Genomic DNA, 21,429 nt, shown 5'->3' with positions numbered 1-21,429 from the left:
TACTTGCTATCCTTCCTTCAGAAAATACCAAAATCTAAAACAATCACTGCTGACAAGAAGCTCAATCATCTAGGGGCACGTGAGTGGCTCAGTCAGTTAAGCGCCTGACTTTGGCTCAGGTCATGATGTCACACGGTTCATGAGTTCGAGCCCCGCTTCAGGCTCTGTGCTGACTGCTTCGAATTCTGTGTCTCCCTTTTTCTCTGCCCCTCCCCTGCTCACACTCTGTCTCTCTCTCAAAAATAAACAAACATTTAAAAAAAAAAAAAAAGGAAGCTTAATCATCTAAGCCAAAACAATCTTGAGAAAGAAGACCAAAGCTAGAGGTACCACAATCCCTGATTTGAATCTGTACTACAAACCTGCAATAATCAAAACAGTATGGTTTTGGCCCAAAATCAGACTCCTCAATCAATGGAACAGAATAGAAAGCCCTAAAATAAACATAAGCTTAAATGGTTAATTAACCTATGACAAAGGAGGCAAGAATATATAATAGGGGAAAAGACAGTCTCTTCAATAAATGGTGTTAGGAAAACTGGACAGCTACATCCAAAAGAATGAAACTGAATCACTTCCTTATACTACACACAAAAACAAACTCAAAATGGATTAAAGACCTCAATGTAATACCTGAAACCATAAAACTTAAAAAAAAAAAAAAAAACAACAGGCAATGATCTCTTGGACATTGGCCTTAGTAATGTTTTTCAGGGTATGTCCCCAGGCAAGAGAAACAAAAGCAAAAATAAACAATTAGGATTACATCAAACTAAAAAGCTTTGCACAGTAAAGGAAACTATGAACAAAATGAAAAGGAAGCCTACTAAATGAGAGAAGATACTTGCAAATCCAATAAGGGTCTATATCCAATAAGGGGCTAATATCTAAAACATATAAAGAAGTCATACAACTCAAAACCAAAAAACAAACAATCCAATTAAAAATGGGCAGAAGACCTGAAAGAAGATATACACAAGGTCAACAGAAACATGAACATCACTAGTCATCGGAGAAATGCAAATCAAAACCACAATGAGATATCACCTTACACCAGTCAGAATGGCTAGTATCAAAGGAAACACACACACACACACACACACACACACACACAAGAAATAACAAGTGTTCACAAGAACATACAGAAAAGGAAACCCTTGTATACTATTGGTAGGATTGTAAATTGGTGGAGTCATTATGGAAAACAATATGGAGGTTTCTCAAAAAATTAAAAATAGAAATACCATTCAACACAGCAATTCCACTTCTGGGTATTTATCTACAGAAAATAAACATACTAATTCAAAAACATGTATGTACCCATATGTTTATTGCAGCATTATTTACAATAGCCAAGATATGGAAGCAACATAAAACTCCACTGACAGATGAATGGATAAAGAAGATGTGATATATATACACATATTACTCAGTCATAAAAAAAAATACTGAAATCTTGCCATTCATGACAACATGGATGGAGAGTACTGAGCTAAGTGAAATAAGTCAGATGGAAAAAGACAAATACCATATGATTTCACTTATACATAGAATCCAAAAAACAAAACACACAAACAAAAGAAACAGACTCATAAAAACTACCAGAGAACTGGTAGTTGCCAGAGAGGTGGCAGGAAAGGCAAAAGAGATGAAGGGGATTAAGAGGTACAAACTTCCAGTTATAAAATAATTAAGTCACAGGATGGAAAGTATAGCATAGGGAATGCAGTCAATATAATGTGATAAATTTGACTGATATAATCACCAAAAACTGGAAACTCCCCCAAAAGTCCATCAACTGGTAAATGGATAAACTAAATGATATATCACCATATAGCAGAACATAGTTCAGCAATAAAAAAAGAACAAATTACTAGTATACACAACATGAATGAATCCAAATGCATTACGTTAAGTGAAAGAAACTAGATTTCAAAAGCTACATACTAAATAATTCTAGTTAAATGACATACACGAAAAGGTAGACTATAGGGACAAAAAACAAATCAGTGGTTGCTAGGAGTTGCGGTAAAGGGAGAGGCTGACTACAAAGAGACAACATAAGTGAATTTAAAAGATTATGGTGACGAATATACATTTGTCAAAATTCCAAGATTAAACACTAAAAACAAATAATAACTTTAATGTAGGACTAAAATCTGGACAAGAATCCAACCTTTAAAAGTCAGCTATCAAAAATGTCAAAAAATTCTAAGATGAGTTGTTTATTTCGGCACCAAATATACCACACAACAATGCAAGTACAATGTACCATATTTAGCCATAAACAGGGAGTAAAACATTTTTATTTTATGTATTACAGATTACACATGGTACTCAGAAAATGTTTATTAACTAATACACAATTCAACAGAGGTTAGACTGACCTGGTCTTTCTACTTCACTGCTATACACATACATGGCTTCAAACACATAATTATCCATTTCTCAACATATTAATTTACAATTAGAACAGGGAAGTGCTGTCCACAAATATACTAACCTGAATTCGTTCAGTTAATCAATAAAGGCAATAGAACACTTTATCTTGAATGAAAATACCATCAGGGTCATGGGTACTCCCTCAGCAAAAGCAGCAACCTGGAACAACAAAAACAAATAAACAAATGAAATTGAGCCCTACTCAAAGTTCAGTTAGAATACCCTCAGTTATTATACCATTTAAAAAATTCCTTTTTCTCCCTTATAACATGTTATAACATGAGAAACTTTTGCAAGCAGTGTTTTTCTGCAAGCAGTGTTTTTCAAATCCCAATAAAGAACGGGTTTTTACTTTGCAAATTACAGTCAAACACAGTAACAGTGTCTTAATTTGCTCCATAGTTTATCTTAAAATAAGTCAGCACCTATAAAACTTACTGTGTGAACACAAAAACCCTTTAATTTTGTCTACTTTTTAACATGTAGGACAATCAGAATTATCTCTCTTTTCAGACTAATGCTCAAAATCTTCTACAACCCTCACACCCCAATTAGCTCTACAACCTAATTTCTGACTATCTTCTACAGAAAATTCCATTCAAGCCAATTTAATTTGCTTGCTTTCCACAGAAAAATTTTGTCATTCTCTGCAACACACCATTCCTTCTTTTTAGAAGAGGGACTTTTTCTCCCTTATCCTCTTGGTGAATCAATGCATATCCATCAATTTTCTCAAAATCCAGCCCCTCCATTTCTCCCTGAGAGCTGATAAAATCACTCTGTACTCCATTAATCCTTGCCAGAATATGTTGCTGCCTTATACATGCGCCATCTCATGTGATCTTCTGATACGGGACCCTATCTCTTATTTCTTTTGCCTCCCAATTATATACTACCATGTTTGACACATAGAAAGTAATCATATGATTGACAAGTGAATGGTCTTAATAAAGATTCACACATCAAATGTTTACTAAGTACATATGTACAAGTCATTAAGTACAAAAAGCCAAGAATAAGATAGCAACACAATACATTCTTCGGAAATATGTCTTTCTGCCAGGTACTTTACTATTTATACATGAGATTTAGGACTGACATTATTATGAATTGTGAGAAGCAGTCTTTCTCCAATGACACCAAAGCCTACTGAAACCAATTTTTTGTGATTAGAGATAATATTGAACCAACTTCAACTCCTACTATTTTCATTTTAAATTCCAAAAGTCAAAAACCTATTCTGAGGCAGACCAGCTTATTAAGAACATTCAGTAAATTAAACTAAAAATAATAAGCACATTTGTATAGTGCTTTACTATTTACATTATCTCAACTGCTAGATCTGGTTGAAAAAGACAAACTACTGCTAAGTTAACTACTCCAAGGGCCCATAAACAAACAATTCCTAAATGGCCATTAACTAGAAAAATCAGCTAAGGGCTCATCATCATTTCTTCCTAAACTTCACCCAAAAGGCTTTACCAACCTCCCACAATAATCCAGTAGTTTAGGATTTGTGCTTCTAGCCATTATGGTGTAACTGGTACCAGATTTACGCTCAGACAGTAAGCAACTACAAAACTAGAGAAAACATATGATGAAACAGTTTACAGACACTGGACAATAGTATAGCTATGCATTCCCTGAGTGAAGGAAACAAGCTAGATAAGCCCTATAAACACCTTGACTTTTTGCCAAGAGACATGTCTAGATACCACTGTAGGCAGGGAGCTTCAAAGCATAACACAGCAATCTCCTTAACTTGAAAAGACAAAGATCTAAGTTCAGTAAGTTATAGGTGGCAGGAATTACTGGAATAATATACCACAGAGGAGACATTATGCAAAAAAAAAGCCCCATCTATGTAGGGGTCCACTTGAGTCTGACTTAATACTCATCTACACACAGAGTAAAATCCATGAGGCCAGGCAAAAAGCAACAGCTGGGGAACTAAAAAAAATGAACAAGCAGAGCTGAGGACATTGGAGGTTCCATCCAACCAGAGTAGAGAGAGACCTTGTATACTCTGGGCAATAAGGAGAGACCTCAGCATGGCTAAATCAGTCCTAGAATAAAGACTAGGGGCCCCGCAGTCGGTAAGTATCCCACTCTTTTCCAGCTCATGATCTCAGGTCATGATCTCAGGTTTCATGGGGTCGAGCCCCATGTTGGGCTCTGCACAACAGTGTGGAGCAAGCTTGGGATTCTCTCTCTCTCTGACCCTCACCACCCCCACTCTCAAAATAAAGTAAAAATAAACATTAAAAAAAAAAAAAAGACAACTCTCTAATGAACCCAAAAGAGCTTAAAAACAAATCTTGAAGGAACAACCCAACCCTCAATTTAACATCTGTAACCAGATGATTAGCCAAATAGAAAACCTCATTATTTACAAGGCATCAGGTAAAGTATTCAGAAAGGTTCTGCCTCAGTAGTGGGGCAATTAGATTAAGTGATCCCACTCAACAAAGATTAAAAGCAATACCTTAAAGGATCAAACACCTTCCAAGTAATTTCAATATATTCCAGAAAAAGTTTGAAGACTATTTACAGGAATACAAAAATATCCAGCACCCAACAAGGTAAAATTTGCAATGTCTCCTTTTACATGCCTGACAAGCATCAACTGATTTCCAAGCAAGTTTTTGAAAAATAAGAAAAAGGAAATAGAGCCATAATGAGTAAAAATATCAATCAAAACCAGCCTAGATATGACACAGTTGATAAGATTAGGAAACTAGGACATTAAAAGTTGTTATAAATGTATTCCATATGTTCTAGAAACCAGAAAAAAAGTTGACTACATTTTAAGTAAAGACAAAAAAAAAAAAAAAATAAGACCCAAATCAAACATCTAAAAATGACAACCAGAATGTTAGAGATGCTCTACCTGACACTCAGCGAATAATGAGATTTTCTTCTCTGATGGATCCAGACTCTATTCCTGGTGTTGTATGTGAGCTGTAAGTATTGTATTGTGCCCTCAATTCCTTTTGAGTGGTTCTTCCTAGCCTTAAGTAGTTCCCTCAAAGGCATGCACTGATTAGTACTCAACTGAATTCTTGAAAGGAACCTCTAGAGATCTGCCCAATTCTCTTGCAGCTCTCTCTTCTCAGACATTCTGCCCTGTGAACTCTAGGTGCCTTGGCTCCCCACAGCTTCCCAGCTCCATCTCTTCAACTCAGTAAGATTTCTTGGCTCCTCTGGGTTCTACTGACCTGCTCCATGCCTAGAAACTCTCTCCACGCTAGAGCAATCTTAAGTCTCACCTAGTTTGTTTCCTGTCTCTCAGGGATCAAAGTCTTTTGTTGCCTGATGGCAAATGTCTTAAAAACTGTTGTTTCATATTTTTTATCCAGTTAGTTGTTTCAGGCGGAAGGATACCAATTCCTGCTGGTCCATCTTGGCTGGAAGCACTATATTAACCATTTTAAAGGGGAACTATGAGCTAAATTAACTTTGTGATAGCACTGAACACTGAAATTTTCCAAAATTAGATGTATCCAATTGACACCACTCATACATTAATAAGTTATCCGAAAGCATGTAATAAATGCATAATATGTGGTAACAAAAACATTAGTAACCATGAAGGTGAAATACCGGCTGTTTGCAAAGAATAAACAGCACCCAGTAAGAAAAACAATGAGGGGCGCCTGGGTGGCTCAGTCGGCTGAGCGTCCGGCTTCGGCTCAGGTCATGATCTCACGGTTTGTGAGTTTGAGCCCCGCGTCAGACTCTGTGCTGACAGCTCAGAGCCTGGAGCCTGTTTCGGATTCTGTGTCTCTCTCTCTCTGCTCCTCCCCTGCTCATGCTCTGTCTCCGTCTCTCAAAATAAATAAATATTAAAAAAAAATTAAAAAAGAAAAAGAAAAACAGTGAAAAGCTATTTGTTGGATATGTCTTTAATAGCCAATGCAACTAATCTAGAGAGTAAGGTCTTCTACCTGAAAATGAAGGAAGATTACCTCTCATATGCTGCTGAAGTTGCATGCGGTCAAGATTTAAAAAAAAAAAAAAAAAAAAAAAAAAAAAGGTAATTCCCAAGGAGCTTACAGAGAGGCTTTTAATATGAGCAAGAAAGAGATGCAACCCACACACCCAATCTGCCTGGGGCTGGCTCTTAACTTTTTTGTATTTTACTATGAGATCCTTAATAATCCAAGCTTGCCTCCACACTGGCTACAATGGCTTTTGATGAGGCCACTTCAGAACTTGATATACTGAATAAAGCCTCATCCAAAGACAGTGCCCTCACCATGAAGTTGCTTAGAGACAACCTAACATTATGGACATCAGACACTGCAGGAGAAGAATGTGGTGCTGCAGAAGGAGCAGAAAACTAAATGCATATAGAGGATTATCCTTCTTCACCTCAAGAAACCTTATTCCATTTGAATTTCCTATAGTAAAGAATCCCATTCACATGTATGGAATCAAATGCTTATAGTCTTCACACTGCAGCTTTGGGAAAACTCCATCCCTTGATTTGTGTTTGCCTCGGCCTTTCTGGTGTGCAGTTACTGCTGTAGAAAAGTATTGACAGGGGCGCCTGGGTGGCTCAGTCAGTTAAGCATCCGACTTCAGCTCAGGTCACGATCTCGAGGTCCGCGAGTTCGAGCCCCGCGTCGGGCTCTGGGCTGATGGCTCAGAGCCTGGAGCCTGCTTCCGATTCTGTGTCTCCCTCTCTCTCTGCCCCTCCCCCGTTCATGCTGTGTCTCTCTCTGTCTCAAAAATAAATAAATGTTAAAAAAAAAATTTTTAAAAAAAGAAAAGTATTGATAGCTTCAATTCATATAAACATAAGTAACTTCCAAACACTTACATACAAGACTAAAAATGTATCTGGTATTCAAGTAATCTGAACCAGTTCTGCAAGTAACTGTGTTTTGTATTACTGTGAAGATAAGAAAATGTAGTTAATTATAATTTAAAGAGTCTTCTATATAACTTAATTTCCATTAAGTTATATTCCCTCTCTTACTCTTTTCGAGAGTTTCACCCTTTGAGTAAGCAACTTTTCTGCGTTCTTAATGTACTCCTTTTTGGTAGGAATCCAGAAGTATGAGATTAAATGAAAAAGCATTTGACATTTCTGGGCTGGCTGTCACAAACTGAAATGCCTCCTGTATCCTGTATATGATTGAGGTCTTCTATGTCTATGACAACAGGAGTTTCCTTATTCACTCTCCATTTGCTATTTATGTTGACAACCTCCCTTCCCGATGAAATTTACTTACACCTCCTACCTTTATAGTTCTGGTATTCACTTCAGTATGTAACATAAGTAGCATGTTGCCACTAAGATGCAAGCATTGCTTTTGGCAAGTTAAAGTGCGTGTCACTTCTTAATACACTAGAAAGGGGAAATAAAGTACACAAGTCCACACCTAAAACTCTGGTACTTTTCCATGCAGATTTGTCCACATGTGAGAGGGTGTCCAGTTTGTCTAGTGATTGTTATTTAGAGAATTGGACCACTATTGTGTGGTCATTGACTGTGGTCCCAAAATAGCCTTGTGAAAACGTTATGCCTAACTTAACAGCACAGTAACATACAATAAAATAACATTTTTTAAAACAGGGGAGCCTGGGTGGCTCAGTCACTTAAGCATCCAACTCTTGACTTCAGCTCAGGTCATGATCTCATGGTTCGTGAGTTTGAACCCCGCATCAGGCTCTGCTCTGAAGGCATGGAGCCTGCTTGGGACTGTCTCTTTCTCTCTCTCTCTGACCCTCCCTGGCTCATGCACTCTCTCGCTCTCTCTCTCTCTCTTTTTCAAAAAATAAACTAAAATAAATGTTTTAACAACAAAAAAAGAGATTCCTTTATAGTTATTATCCTTTCAACTAGTCTGAAATCAGAAGGCAAAATACTAAAATTTCCATCAGTTGTAATAACATCCTTCCTTTTAAATTCCCATGGTAGTTTGAATTTCCAAATATTTTTCAATATGCCTTACATTGAATTTGGCTGTTTCCCCACCCCAATCTCCACAAGATGGTGTACACCATGAAAGCCAAGACCATGTGTAGTCATTTTCATATCCTTTGGTTTCTAACGCAGTGCCTTGACACACTGTGTTATACACTGACATTAGTATTTAACATTTTCTGCTCACCAATATCCCTTCTACCCAACTCAAGGATATTGCAAGGATCAAACTATAATATTTGTCAGAGTGCTTTGCAAAATAAAAATGTTTTACAGATGTCAGATGAATTTTATTTCATTATCTACGATTATTCCAAATCTTAGCTGGCAAGTAGCAGAATGCTCCAGGGAATGAAAAGGAAGTGACCCTCATGATTAGCATGAGTTTGATGGTGGCTCTGCAACCTCCTTTATTCTGTCCCCTTTACTACAGATTGGAAAGTCCACTTAGTCATGATATAAGTCATCACCCAACACCATCCCAGCCCCTACATCATCTGGCATTTTTATGGTTTCCAGCACCAGATCCAGTTCTAGCTCCCAATCTACAGTTCATAATGATTGGCCTTTTTGCTATAATCTTCTACCAGGCCCTTCCCTTACTGGGAACAAACCCAGTACAGAAAAAACCAACAAGGCAGAGGCTTATGACCTAACATTATCTCTGAGATGTTGAATAAAAAATCACTTATGGCTCTATGCCTTTTTTAAATATTTTTTAATGTTTAGTTATTATTTTGAGAGAGAGAGAAAGAATGAGCAGGGGAGGGGAAGAGAGAGAGAGGGAAACACAGAATCTAAAGCAGGCTCCAGGCTCTGAGCTGTCAGCACAGAGCCCGATGCAGGGCTCAAACTCATCCACCAAGAGATCATGACCTGAGCCGAAGTCGGATGCCCAACCGACTGACCCACCCAAGCACCCCATCTGTGCCTTTTAAAAAAATACAAGTATAAATATGTAACAATGCCTTAGCTGCACTTTAAGTAGGATATGAGGAACCCAGGATCTTGTGACTTTCAAGATTATCATAACTCTCAAGAACACATTCTGGCATTGAGGTAAGAATCCTAAAACAGAAATGAGTCTTCAAATGTCGTCCCAGCTCTAAATATCAATTTACTACATGATTCTAGATCTAACATATCACTGCCCTAGATTTCTAGTTATTTTTATACAAATGAAAGAACTAGAATAAACTGTAAATGTCTCTTGCAACTCTAAAATTCTGGGAGTAAAAGCCCTATACCTTCTAGGAACCATCAAAATTCTTATTTAAATACCCATTAATCTTTATACCTTGCTACTAGACATGACTTCTTCCCCAACAATTCTAAATAATTCATTTAGACAAGATATGATTCAAGTAACCAGTTCTAAAAGCAATTGTTTTCTTTAATCTTTCGCTAAAAAATTTCTTTCCCGTCCAAAAATTTCTTTTTGTTTCATTATTCTAAATCAGAGATGTTTTCCTCTAACTTTACCATCAAATACACAGTGATTATACCTCCCTAATTTTCTGGAAACTGAAAACTACAGCTTATATTCACAAAGTTCAGCAATAAATTCACATAAAATTTACTTTCCAAAACCAATCCGGGATACCTTCAATTCTACTACATTAAAAACAATTTTTTTTCATTTTAAAAGTTTTATATTACAGCTAAGTTGCAGCATACAAAGTGTTTCCATATACCACACACCCAGATTCCCCTATTGTTAACATTTTATATTACTACGGAACACTTGTCACAATTAATGAAAAAATGTTATTATTACTAATGAAACTCCACACTTTATCCAGATAAATATAGTAAATATCAAAAAGTTTTCAAAGCAAACTTTTTTAAAGATTTTGCTATTTTAAAATCTTTATTTTATTTATTTTTTTAAATGTTTATTTATTAATTTTGAGAGAGAGAGTGCACACACACAAGCAGGGGAGGGGAAGACAAAAGGAGAGAAAGCATCTCAAATAGACTCTGTGCTGTCAGTGCAGAGCCCGACACAGGGCTCAATCCCAAGAACTGCAAGTTCATGACCAGAGCTGAAATCAAGAGTTGGACACTGAACCGACTGAACCACCCAGGTGCCCCTCGAAGCAAATTATTAAAAAGAGCAATGAAAATGTAATTCAACATAATGAATGCCACACAGTAAACAGAATACACATGGTAAACAAAATAAAATAAATATTTGTCAGGAGCTAAAATCTAGCATATCGTTGTCAATAATAAATGCAAAGAGCTTAACTCCTCCACTAAAAGAAAAAAGATTATTTTAGATTGGCTCATGAAGTAAAACTCAATTGTATACTTACATTACAAGCAACACCTAAAACAAAGTAATGAAGAAACATTAAAAGGAAATATATGAGCAAAAGTAAAATGGGCAAATACAATCAAAATGAAAGCAGAGGTTATGATCTTAATAACTGACAAAAAACACCTAGCCCCAAAAGACACCTAGCAAGACAAAGTACAACTTTTTTTATTCTAAAAGACAAATAAATTGGGGAGCCTGGGTGGCTCAGTCGATTAAGTGTCTGACTTCGGCTCAGGTCATGATATCGCAGTTCGTGGGTTCCAGCCCCGTGTCAGGCTCTGTGCTGACAGCTCAGAGCCTAGAGCCTGCTTTGGATTCTGTGTCTCCCTCTCTTTCTGCCCCTCCCCCACTCACAGTCTGTCTCTCTCTCTCTCAAAAATAAAACATTAAAATAAATAAATAAATAAATTTTAAGAGACAAATTAACAATGAGGAAGATAAATCAATTATGAATACTTTTGCACCAAAGAGCCCCATCACAAGCTTTATAAAAAAAAAAAAGTCTACAGTAGCTGTATGAAAAAATTAATACAAACAGAATAATAGTAGGTGAAGCCACAGAAGACCAAAGCAATGTAATCAGTAAGGTAAATTACTATACCATATTGAACTTACTATATTGTTTTCTCTATCACAGCACAAAGCTCAATATCTTTTCAAGTGGATATGGACTATTCACAAAAACTGATCATATATAAGGTCATACAGAAAATCTCAGTAAGTTCAACAATAATAGAAATAACACAAATTATGTTCTCTGATCACAGCGCAATAAAACTACATATGAAAAATAACAATAAAAAGCCCTTACTCCTGCAGGTTAAAAAATGTTATTTTAAACATCTTTTGAAGGAAATAGAAAACAACAAAACTGTAAGTATATGAAAAAATAAGAAATTTCAAATGGATCAGAGATGGAAATATAAAAATTAAAACCATGAAAGTCCTGCAAGAAAACATGGATGATTTCAAGTATAACCTGGGAATGAGGAAAGTCAGTCTAGCAGTGATTCAAAATCCAAAGGTAAAAGATAGCATTTTTAATTAATAAAGTCAACAATAAAAACCCTTTTTCAAAGTATACATGGCCAAAAGACCCTCAAAACTATAAGTAAAGGCAGAAAACAAACTGTGAGAAAAATGTGGCTGCTAAGCATTACTGCATACTTGACTTGCAGCCAGTCCAAACTCAGATGTGCTGTTGAGTATGAAATACACACAAGATTTTAAGACTTGGTACAAAAAAGAATTCAACTATCTCATCAATAATTTTTATACTGACTACATGCCAATGATAATACTCATTTTGAGTGTTGAAATGACAGGATTTTAAATATAAGTGGTAATATTTGGATATTTATAATTAATTATTGTAATTAAAATTATATTTTTATTTTTTATTGTGAAATTTAAATTTTCTAGTAGCCACATGTGGCTCACATTACATTTCTATCAGATAGCACTAATTTATATTGTGATCCAATAATCCCCCAACTCTGCAGCCATTCTAAAGACACACTTTCACAAATACAATATAACATATGGAGAAGGTTATTCCAACGAGACATCATTTGCAATGGAAAAGATTAGAAATACGCCAACAAGGTCTGGATGCATAAACTACAATATACTAGCACAGTGAATATTATATAGCTGTAAAAAAGAATGAAGAGGACCTCTATGCATATATGCTCTCCAGTATATATACTGTTATGTAAATACAAGTAATGTACAGAACAAATACAAAGTATGCCAGCTTTTAAGAAAAAAAATATAGATTATATATATATATATTTTAAAACAAAATACTGGAAATACCAAAATTAATAAAAAGTTACTTGTAAAAGGCAAGGAAGAGAATGGGACCAAAAGGAGGAGATATGGGTAGAAGAATGTTTATCTAAGCTTATATCATTAATTAGTTTTGATTTTTGAACTAAATACATGTTTTACATAGTTAAGAATAAAATTAAATCAAAAGGCAGGGGGTAGGGAGCATGGTACCTGGGTGGCTCAGTTGGTTAAGCGTCCACTCTTGATTTCAGTGCAGGTCATGATCTCACAGTTCGTGGGATCAAGTCCCGTGTTGGGCTCCATGCTGACAGCCTGCTTGGGGTCCTCTCTCCCTGCCTCTCCCTTGCTCATGCTCTCTCTCTCTCTCTCTCTCTCTCTCTCTCTCAAAATAAATATAAATAAACTTTAAAAAAATTAAATCAAAAGGAAAAACAAAAGCCCCAAACAAATGATCTTAAATACATACGGAGTTGGTAAAATAACTACACACAAAAAAGAATTATTTAAAATGACTCTGAAAGACAGCACTCTAGCTACAGATATATAGCTAATATAGGTATATTAGCAGAATATATTCTAAAGAGAAGAACTACTAAAGAAATCTTGAAATTCAGTTTTATGATTTTATGATAATTATAATTCTGGTGTGATTTGTGAACAATTTTTCTGCAACATGTACAATAAACCAAATAGATAAATATGTTATTAGGAACTAAGATATTTAGTATGGTGGGGAAAACATAAAATGAAAAAAATTAATACGAAATAGACTCTATTGTTAAGTTTGAATTGATGTATGAATTTAATTTTTTAAAAATATATCTATTTCGGGGAGCCTGGGTGACTCAATCAGTTAAGCATCCAACTTCAGCTCAGGTCACGATCTCACAGTTCATGAGTTCGAGCCCCACATCGGGTTCCGTGCTGACAGCTCAGAGCCTGGAGCCTGCTTCAGATTCTGTGTCTCCCTCTCTCTCTGCCCCTCCCCCACTCATGCTCTCTCTCTCTCTCTCTCTCTCTCTCTCTCTCTCTCTCTCTCTCTCTCTCAAACATTAAAAAAAATTTTTAATACATCTATTTCTTAGTTTTGTCCAGTAAGACATCTTAGAAGCAATGACATGACCCTGAAAAATTAACCTCTAGCACCCAAATCATGGTATCTAAATTTTAAATACATACATACATACATGAATCTATCTATCTACCTACCTTGTTCTCATATCTGAAGCGGGGAATATATAAAGTAAGCCTGAGACATCATTTTATGTCTAACATAAAGAGTTCAAAGTCCAACAAGGGCCCAACAACAGAATACACATACATACACACACACACACACACACACAGAGTAAGCTTGGGGCACCTGGGTGGCTCAGTCAGTTAAGTGTCCGACTTCAGCTCAGGTCATGATCTCACGGTTCATGAGTTCGAGCCCCGCGTTGGGCTCTGTGCTGACAGCTCAGAGCCTGGAGCCTGCTTTAGATTCTGTGTCTCCCTCTCTCTCTGCCCCTTCCCTGCTCACACTCTCTCTGTCTCTCAAAAAGAAATAAATGTTAAAAAAAAAAAAAAAAAAAAGTAAGCTTGAAGGGGCTCCCACTGGCCAAATCTGAATATCAAATCAAAAGCTATAAATAATTATAAAACATTAAATAAATAAAAATCAATGAGACTATGCATCAAAACCAAATGGAAATGGAGGGAAGTTCCATGTTCAATAGACTAGAATAAGCTTGTCCAGACCAATCCTCCTGCAGATTACAATTATAAAACTTGAAAAAATACGAATGACAATAACATCTGAAGGCATAGGAACATGAACAGAAGCAGATTCTGGAGGGCAGTGTATTGTTGGGGAAAAAATGGCATTCTTGCCCAAAACATGGCAGCAGTAAATACATTGTACACAGCCTGAGGGCAGGCCACAGTCAGTGGCCACACAAAGAAAATAAAATTTCCATGGGGCGCCTGGGTGGCTCAGTCAGTTAAGCGTCCGACTTCGGCTCAGGTCACGATCTCGCGGTCCGTGAGTTCGAGCCCCGCGTCGGGCTCTGGGCTGATGGCTCAGAGCCTGGAGCCTGCTTCCGATTCTGTGTTTCCCTCTCTCTCTGCCCCTCCCCCGTTCATGCTGTGTCTCTCTCTGTCTCAAAAATAAATGTTAAAAAAAAAAAAATTTAAAAAAAAAAAAAAAAGAAAAGAAAATTCCCAAAGAGACTCACAATTTTTTTTTTTATGTTTATTCACTTTTGAGAGACAAAGAGAGACAGAATGTGAGCAGGGGAGTGGCAGAGAGAGAGGGAGACACAGAAACTGAAACAGGCTCCAGGCTCTCAGCTGTCAGCACAGAGCCCAACGCGGGACCCAAACTCACAGTGAGATCACGACCTGAGCTCGAAGTTGGACGCTCAACCGACTGAGCCACCCAGGCACCCCAAGACTCCCAATTTTTAATTGCAGTGTTATCTTTTAGAATACCAGATGAAGCTTCCAAAGCAACTGCCAACACTGGAAAGTGAAGGGGAAATTCCAGAAAAGTCAGAAAGTTAAGTCATAAAACCTACTTATAACTCTGCCCAAATCTTTGGAGGACCAACTGACTGACCAATGAACTGCATATATGCAGGACAGATACCAGCCAATGATTGAAAAAAAAAAAAAAAAAAAACTGACAATTCAACTGCCTCCTAAGATACAGTTTGCAGTATGAGTACAACCAAATTAACTGCCTGCTAACACAAAGACATCAGCCCTTTTACGGAGGAATGTAACGGAATCTATAACATTCATAACAAGATGAAAACTCAAAATTAATTTGACAAAGGTCAAAAAAATGAGACCAAACAACAAACCAAAAAATAAAATACCAACCTTGTAGAATCGGATGTTGGTACCAATCAACAAAGATTTTATTTTTTTTTTAATTTTTTTTAATGCTTTCTTTATTGTTGAGAAACAGAGCACAATCGGGGAGGGACAGAGAGAGAGACAGAGGATCTGAAGCAGGCTCTGCACTGATAGCAGCAAGCCCAATGTGGGGCTCAAACTCGTGAACCACGAGATCATGACCTGAGCCGAAGTAGGATGCTCAACTGACTGAACCATCCAGGCGCCCCAATAAACAAAGATTTTAAAAGAACTATTATAAATATGTTCAATGAAGAAAGAAAAATATGCTCACAAAGAAACAGAAACCATAAAAAAAAAAAATTCTGTAAAAGAGTATCTACAACAAGGAGAACATACTGGAGATGATATAGCAAAGAGTCAGTGAACCTAAAGTTAGATCAATAGTAACTTAACTTTCCCAGAACTTACTTGTCGTATAACCGAAAGTATATACCCTTTGACCAACATCTCATTTCTGCCACCCCCTAGCCCCTGATAACCACCATTCCACTCTGTTTCTAGTTCAGCTTTTTCAGATTCCACATATGCAATTCAAGTACCTATAATGTCTGATATGCAGTATTTGTCTTTCTCTGACTTATTTCACTTAGCATATAATGCTCTCAATGTCCATCCATGTGTCACAAATGATAGGATTTCCTTCTTTCTCATGGTTGAATAACATTCTAAAGGGTGTGTGTGTGTGTGTGGACACATTACACACACACACACACACACACACACACAGTATATACATACCACATCCCTTTTATCCATTCATATGATAACAGGTTGTTTCCATATCTTGACTACTGTAAATAATGCTGCAATGAACATGAGAGTGCAGGTATCCCTTCAAAATCCTGTTTTCACTTCCTCTGGATATATACCCAGAAGTAGAATTGCTGCATCATATGGTAGCTCTATTTTTAATTTTATACAGTTTTCCATGATGGGTGTACTAATTTACATTCCTACCAACAGTTCACAAAGGTTCCTTTTTCTTTTTTCCTTTTTTTTTTTTTTAAGTTTATTTATTTTGAGAGAGAGAGCACACAAGCCAGGAAGGGAAAAAAAGAGAGAGGAAGAGAGAGAATCCCAAGCAGGCTCTGCATCGTCAGCACAGAGCCCATGCAGGGCTAGATCTCACAAACTGTGAGATCATGACCTGAGCCAAAATAAGAGCCAGACGCTTAGCAGACTGAGCCACCCAAGCGCCCCAGGTTCCTTTTCTCCATAGCCCTACTAATACCTGTTGTATCTTGTCTTTTTGATAATAGCCATTCTAATAGATAGGAGTTATATCTCATTGTGATTTTGATTTGCATTTCCCTAGCAATTATAATGTCAAGCATCTTTTCATATAACTAGGCCATTTGTATGTCTTCTATGAAAAAATGTCTATTAAGTTCTTTTGCCCATTTTGTAACTATATTAAAAAATGCCTTTTGCTACGGAGTAGTTTAAGTTCTTTATGTATTTTGGATATTAAACCCTTATCAGATATATGACTTGGAAATACTTTTTCCCATTCCATGGTTGAGGTTAGTTCCTTCTTCTACTCTCCATTTGCTAACAGTTTTTATCATGAAAAGATGTTATATTTTGTCAAATACTTTTTACACATCTACTGAGATAATATGTTATCTTCTATTCTATTAACTTAATGTATCACATTTATTGATTTGTATATCTTGAATCATCTTTGCATCCCAGGGATAAATCCCACTTGATCATAGTGTATGATCCTTTTAATATACTGCTGAATTTGGTTTGGCAATATTTTATTAAGGATTTTTACATCTATGTTCATCAGGAACACTGGCCTGTAGTTTTCTTTACTTGTAGTGTCTTTGGCTTTGGTATCAAGGCAATGCTAGCCTCACAAAAGGAGTTTAGGAGTGTGTCCTCCTCATTTTTTTGTAAGAGTTTGAGAAAGATTGATATCAATTCTTCTTTAAACATTTGGTAGAATTCACCAGAAAAGCCATCTGGGACTGGAATTTTATTTGTTGAGGGGTTTTTGATTACTAATTAAGTCTCCTTACTAGTAATTGGTCTGTTCAGATTTTCTATTTTCATGATTCAGTCTTGGTAAATTGTATGTTTAGGAGAATTTATCCATTTCTCTAAATTGACCAATTTGTTGGTCTATCATTGTTCGTAACAATCTTATGATCCTTTGCATTTCCATGGTATCAGTTATAACATCTCCTTTCATTTCTGATTTTGAGTCCTGTCTCTTTTTTTCTTGTTGAGTCTAGCTAAGGGTTTATCTATTTTATCTTTTAAAAAAATAGTTCTTGGGGCGCCTGGGTGGCGCAGTCGGTTAAGCGTCCGACTTCAGCCAGGTCACGATCTCGCGGTCTGTGAGTTCGAGCCCCGCGTCGGGCTCTGGGCTGATGGCTCGGAGCCTGGAGCCTGTTTCCGATTCTGTGTCTCCCTCTCTCTCTGCCCCTCCCCCGTTCATGCTCTGTCTCTCTCTGTCCCAAAAATAAATAAAAAACCTTGAAAAAATAAAAATAAAAAAATAAAAAATAGTTCTTAGTTTCATTGATCTTTTCTATTTTCTTTCTAGACTCTATTTCATTTATTTCCACTCTGATGTTTAGTATTTCTTTCTTTCTAATTTTGGGTTTAGTTTACCCTTCTTTTTCTAGTTCACTGAGGTATAAAGTTAGGTTGTTTATATGAGTTTGTTCTTTTTTTTAAGTTTATTTATTTTGAGAGAGCTAGAGCGTGCGCACAAGCAGGGGAGGGGCAGAGAGAGGAAGAAAGAGAATCCCAAGCAGGCTCCTCGCACTGTCAGTGCAGATCCTAATTCAGGGCTCAAACCCACGAACCATGAGATCATGACCTAAGCTGAAATCAATTGTTGGAGGCTCAACCACCTGAGCCGCCCAGGTACCCCCTTTCTTTTTTCTTAATGAGGGTGTTTACATTACTATGAACTTCCCTCTTTAAAACTGTTTTTGCTGTATCTCTTAAGTTTTCGTATGTTATTTTTCCATTTTCTTTTGTTTCAAGGTAGCTTTTTATGTGACTTGTTGTTTAGTAGTTATGTTGTTTCATCTCCACATATCTGAACTTTCTAGTTTTCTTTCTGTAATGGAGTTCTAGTTTCACACCATTGTTGGTATGAGAAGATGCTTCATATAGTAGAGCTATTTTGTATGACACAGTAATAGTAGACAAGTGACATTACATATTTGTCAAAGTCCATAAAATATACAACACAAAGAATGAACTCTAATGTAAACTATGGACTTTAGTTAATAATAATGCATTGATATTGGTTCGTCAATTATAACAACTGTGTCACTCTAATATAAGATACAAATAACGGGAGCAGTGGGTATAATGTGAGAACTATGTACTTTGTGATAAATTTTTCTGCAAACCTAAAAGATCTCTAAAAAAAATTAAATATTTGTTTAAAAGATGCCATAAGCAAAATCAAAAGACAAGTGAAAAATTGAGAGAAACTCTAAACAACATATCTTACAGACAAAAATCTATTATCCCTAGTATAGACAGAATTCTTAAAAGCTGAGAGAAAATGAAACCAAAAACTTGATAGAAAAACTGGCAATAGATAATTCACAAATAATAAAATACATAAAAACTGCCCTTAAACATATGAAAAATGTTCAACCTCACTTGTTATGTTGACCTACCACTTTTTAACCTATCCTCCCAAATTTTAAAATATTCTGCTGCCAAAACTACAGGAAAACAGACACTCTCATAAATTGCAGTAATAGTATAAATAGGTACAATGCTAATAGAGGAGAATTTAGCAATATCTAACAAAACTCACAGAGCATTTACCTTCTGGCTTAGCAATTTCACTTCTAGAAATTTACCCTAAAAAAACCCCAACAGTACACAAACATATATGCACAAGGTTATTCACTGCAGCATTGCTTTTAATTGCAAATTAATGGAAAAACCCTAAATGCAAAATATCCTAAATTGGAGCAGGGTTGAATAAACATCCATATAATCAAGTACTATGCAACCATAGAAAGATGATGAAGATAGCGACTTCCTGAATATATTAAGAGAAAAAATAAAAGGGCCCAAATATTTATTGTATGCAAATATTTTAGTAAGAAAGAGAATTAAGAAAATATCCATGGATCAGAATAAAATAAAATAAAGATTTAAACAAGAAAATTATAAGACCAGGGGCACCTGGGTGGCTTAGTCAGTTAAGGCCTCCGACTCTGGCTCAGGTCATAATCTCACAGTTTGTGAGTTTGAGCCCCACATTGGGTTCCATCGTGCTGATGGTGCAGAGCCTGTTTGGGATTCTCTCACTCTCTCACTCTCTCTCTGCCCCTTCAGTGTAATCTCTTGCTCTGTCTCTAAAAAAAGAAAAAAGAAAGGAAGGGAGGGAGGGAGGGAGGGAAGGAAGGGAAGGAGGGAAGGAAGGAGGAAGGGAAGAAGAAAGAAAGAAGGAAAGAAAATTATAAGACTGGTTACTAACAAAGGATGTGTATCAGTTTCTTGTAGCTGCTGTAACAATTTATCATATACCTAGTAGCTTAAAACAACAGAAGTTCATTCTCTCACAGTTCTGAAGGCCAGAAATCCAAAATCAGTTTCACTGAGCCAAAATGAAGGTATCAATAGGTCCTCACTCCCTTAGGAGGCTCTAGGAAGGAATCTATTCCTTGTCTCTTCCAGCCTCTGGTGGCTGTTAACACTTCTTGGCTGTGGCTGTTATCGCTCCAATCTCTGCCTCTATGATCATATTGCCTTCTCCTCCTCTATGTCAAGTCTCTCTCTGCTTGCCTCTTACGAGAATATATGTGACTGCATCATGTAGGGCCTATCCAGGGTAATGTCTCCATCTCAAGAGCCTTAACTCAACTTAATCACATCTACAGAGGCCCTGTTTTCATGTAAGATAAGATTCACAAGTTCCAGAGATTAGTTTATGCAAGTCTCATGCATGTCTCTTGGGAGGTCATTGTTCAGAGGGTGTATGAAAATGGAGTGAAGAGATGGGGGAATGACACTTCTGAGTATACTTTTTTATATAGTTCTGACTCCTGCTAATGAACTCCTATAGTTCTCAACCATATGAATGTTTCACATATCCAAAAAAGTAAAACAAGGATAAATAAAATCAACAAGGATGGAAAAGGACTAGCCCTAAAAGTGGTACATAAACAGAAGGAACCAGACCTAAAAGTATTTCAAATAATTAACATATCACCACTGAAAGAGAAGTAGGGCCATTGGGAAGAGGTAACTGAAGTAACTTTTGAGCATGGTATTTTGTCTATAATCTCAAGCTGAAAACAAAAATAGCATTAAGTTTGTTTTTACCACTGGAATGGGTTATCAGTTTTTAGACTATCCTTTAGGCATTCTAGGATTGATTAAGTAAGCAAATGTATTGTAAATAATCAGAGCCAGGTGTCTCACTGTCAGCAAAGAGAATTAGAAATACTGAAAAAGTAAGTTTAGAATGAATCCTGGGGTACTGGATTGAAATTGGGCCTACCAACTTCAACTCAGTTATAAATATACATACACAGAAATATAAATGGATATGAATGTGTCAGCATGTAAATTTTCCTAACTCCATCTAGAGGGCCTAGAAGCAGTAACACCCCAGTAATAATGAGGACAATAACCAGCACCCAGACCTTTTATCTAAATACTATTTTCCACTAAGAGGAATCAAAACTTCTTGAAAAAATTGTTGATTCTACCTCAGAGGCTGGGATAGTATAAGATAGACCCAGAATATCTTGTGGCAGACACAAAAAAAACGCTCAAAGAATAATGGAAATATGTCAAGAACACAGGAGTTGGCCTGAAGAGACCAGATCGAGGACAATCCGAGAATCAAAATAAATGACAGTAATTTGATAGCACTAAGTAAAAATAAGAATCTATGTGTATGTACATGTTAAAATGTCAACTAGTTAAAGGAGAAATCAGCATTTGGCAACCACCATATTAATAACATTGATTCAATGAAAACTCAAAGGGATGCCAAAGTAGTTAAGAAAAGTCTGATGAGAAACAAAAT

The 21,429-nt window shown here is 36.5% G+C and overlaps 1 protein-coding gene across 9 annotated transcripts in view; it reads right to left on the bottom strand.

Annotated features, from left to right (window-relative positions):
- FUT8 (fucosyltransferase 8) overlaps positions 1 to 21,429 on the bottom strand; it is a 310,024-nt gene that overhangs the window by 259,497 nt on the left and 29,098 nt on the right. For all 9 annotated transcript variants that reach the window (XM_042943536.1, XM_042943535.1, XM_042943537.1 and 6 more), the window contains exon 2: positions 2,504 to 2,601. The gene's annotated coding sequence lies outside the window, so the exon portion shown is untranslated. The remainder of the gene's footprint in view (positions 1 to 2,503; positions 2,602 to 21,429) is intronic.

The sequence above is a fragment of the Panthera leo genome, chromosome B3, assembly GCF_018350215.1.
Source record: "Panthera leo isolate Ple1 chromosome B3, P.leo_Ple1_pat1.1, whole genome shotgun sequence".
NCBI lineage: Eukaryota > Metazoa > Chordata > Mammalia > Carnivora > Felidae > Panthera > Panthera leo.
Note: the sequence above shows the minus strand (reverse complement) of the source record. Positions and strands in the feature narration are given on the sequence as shown.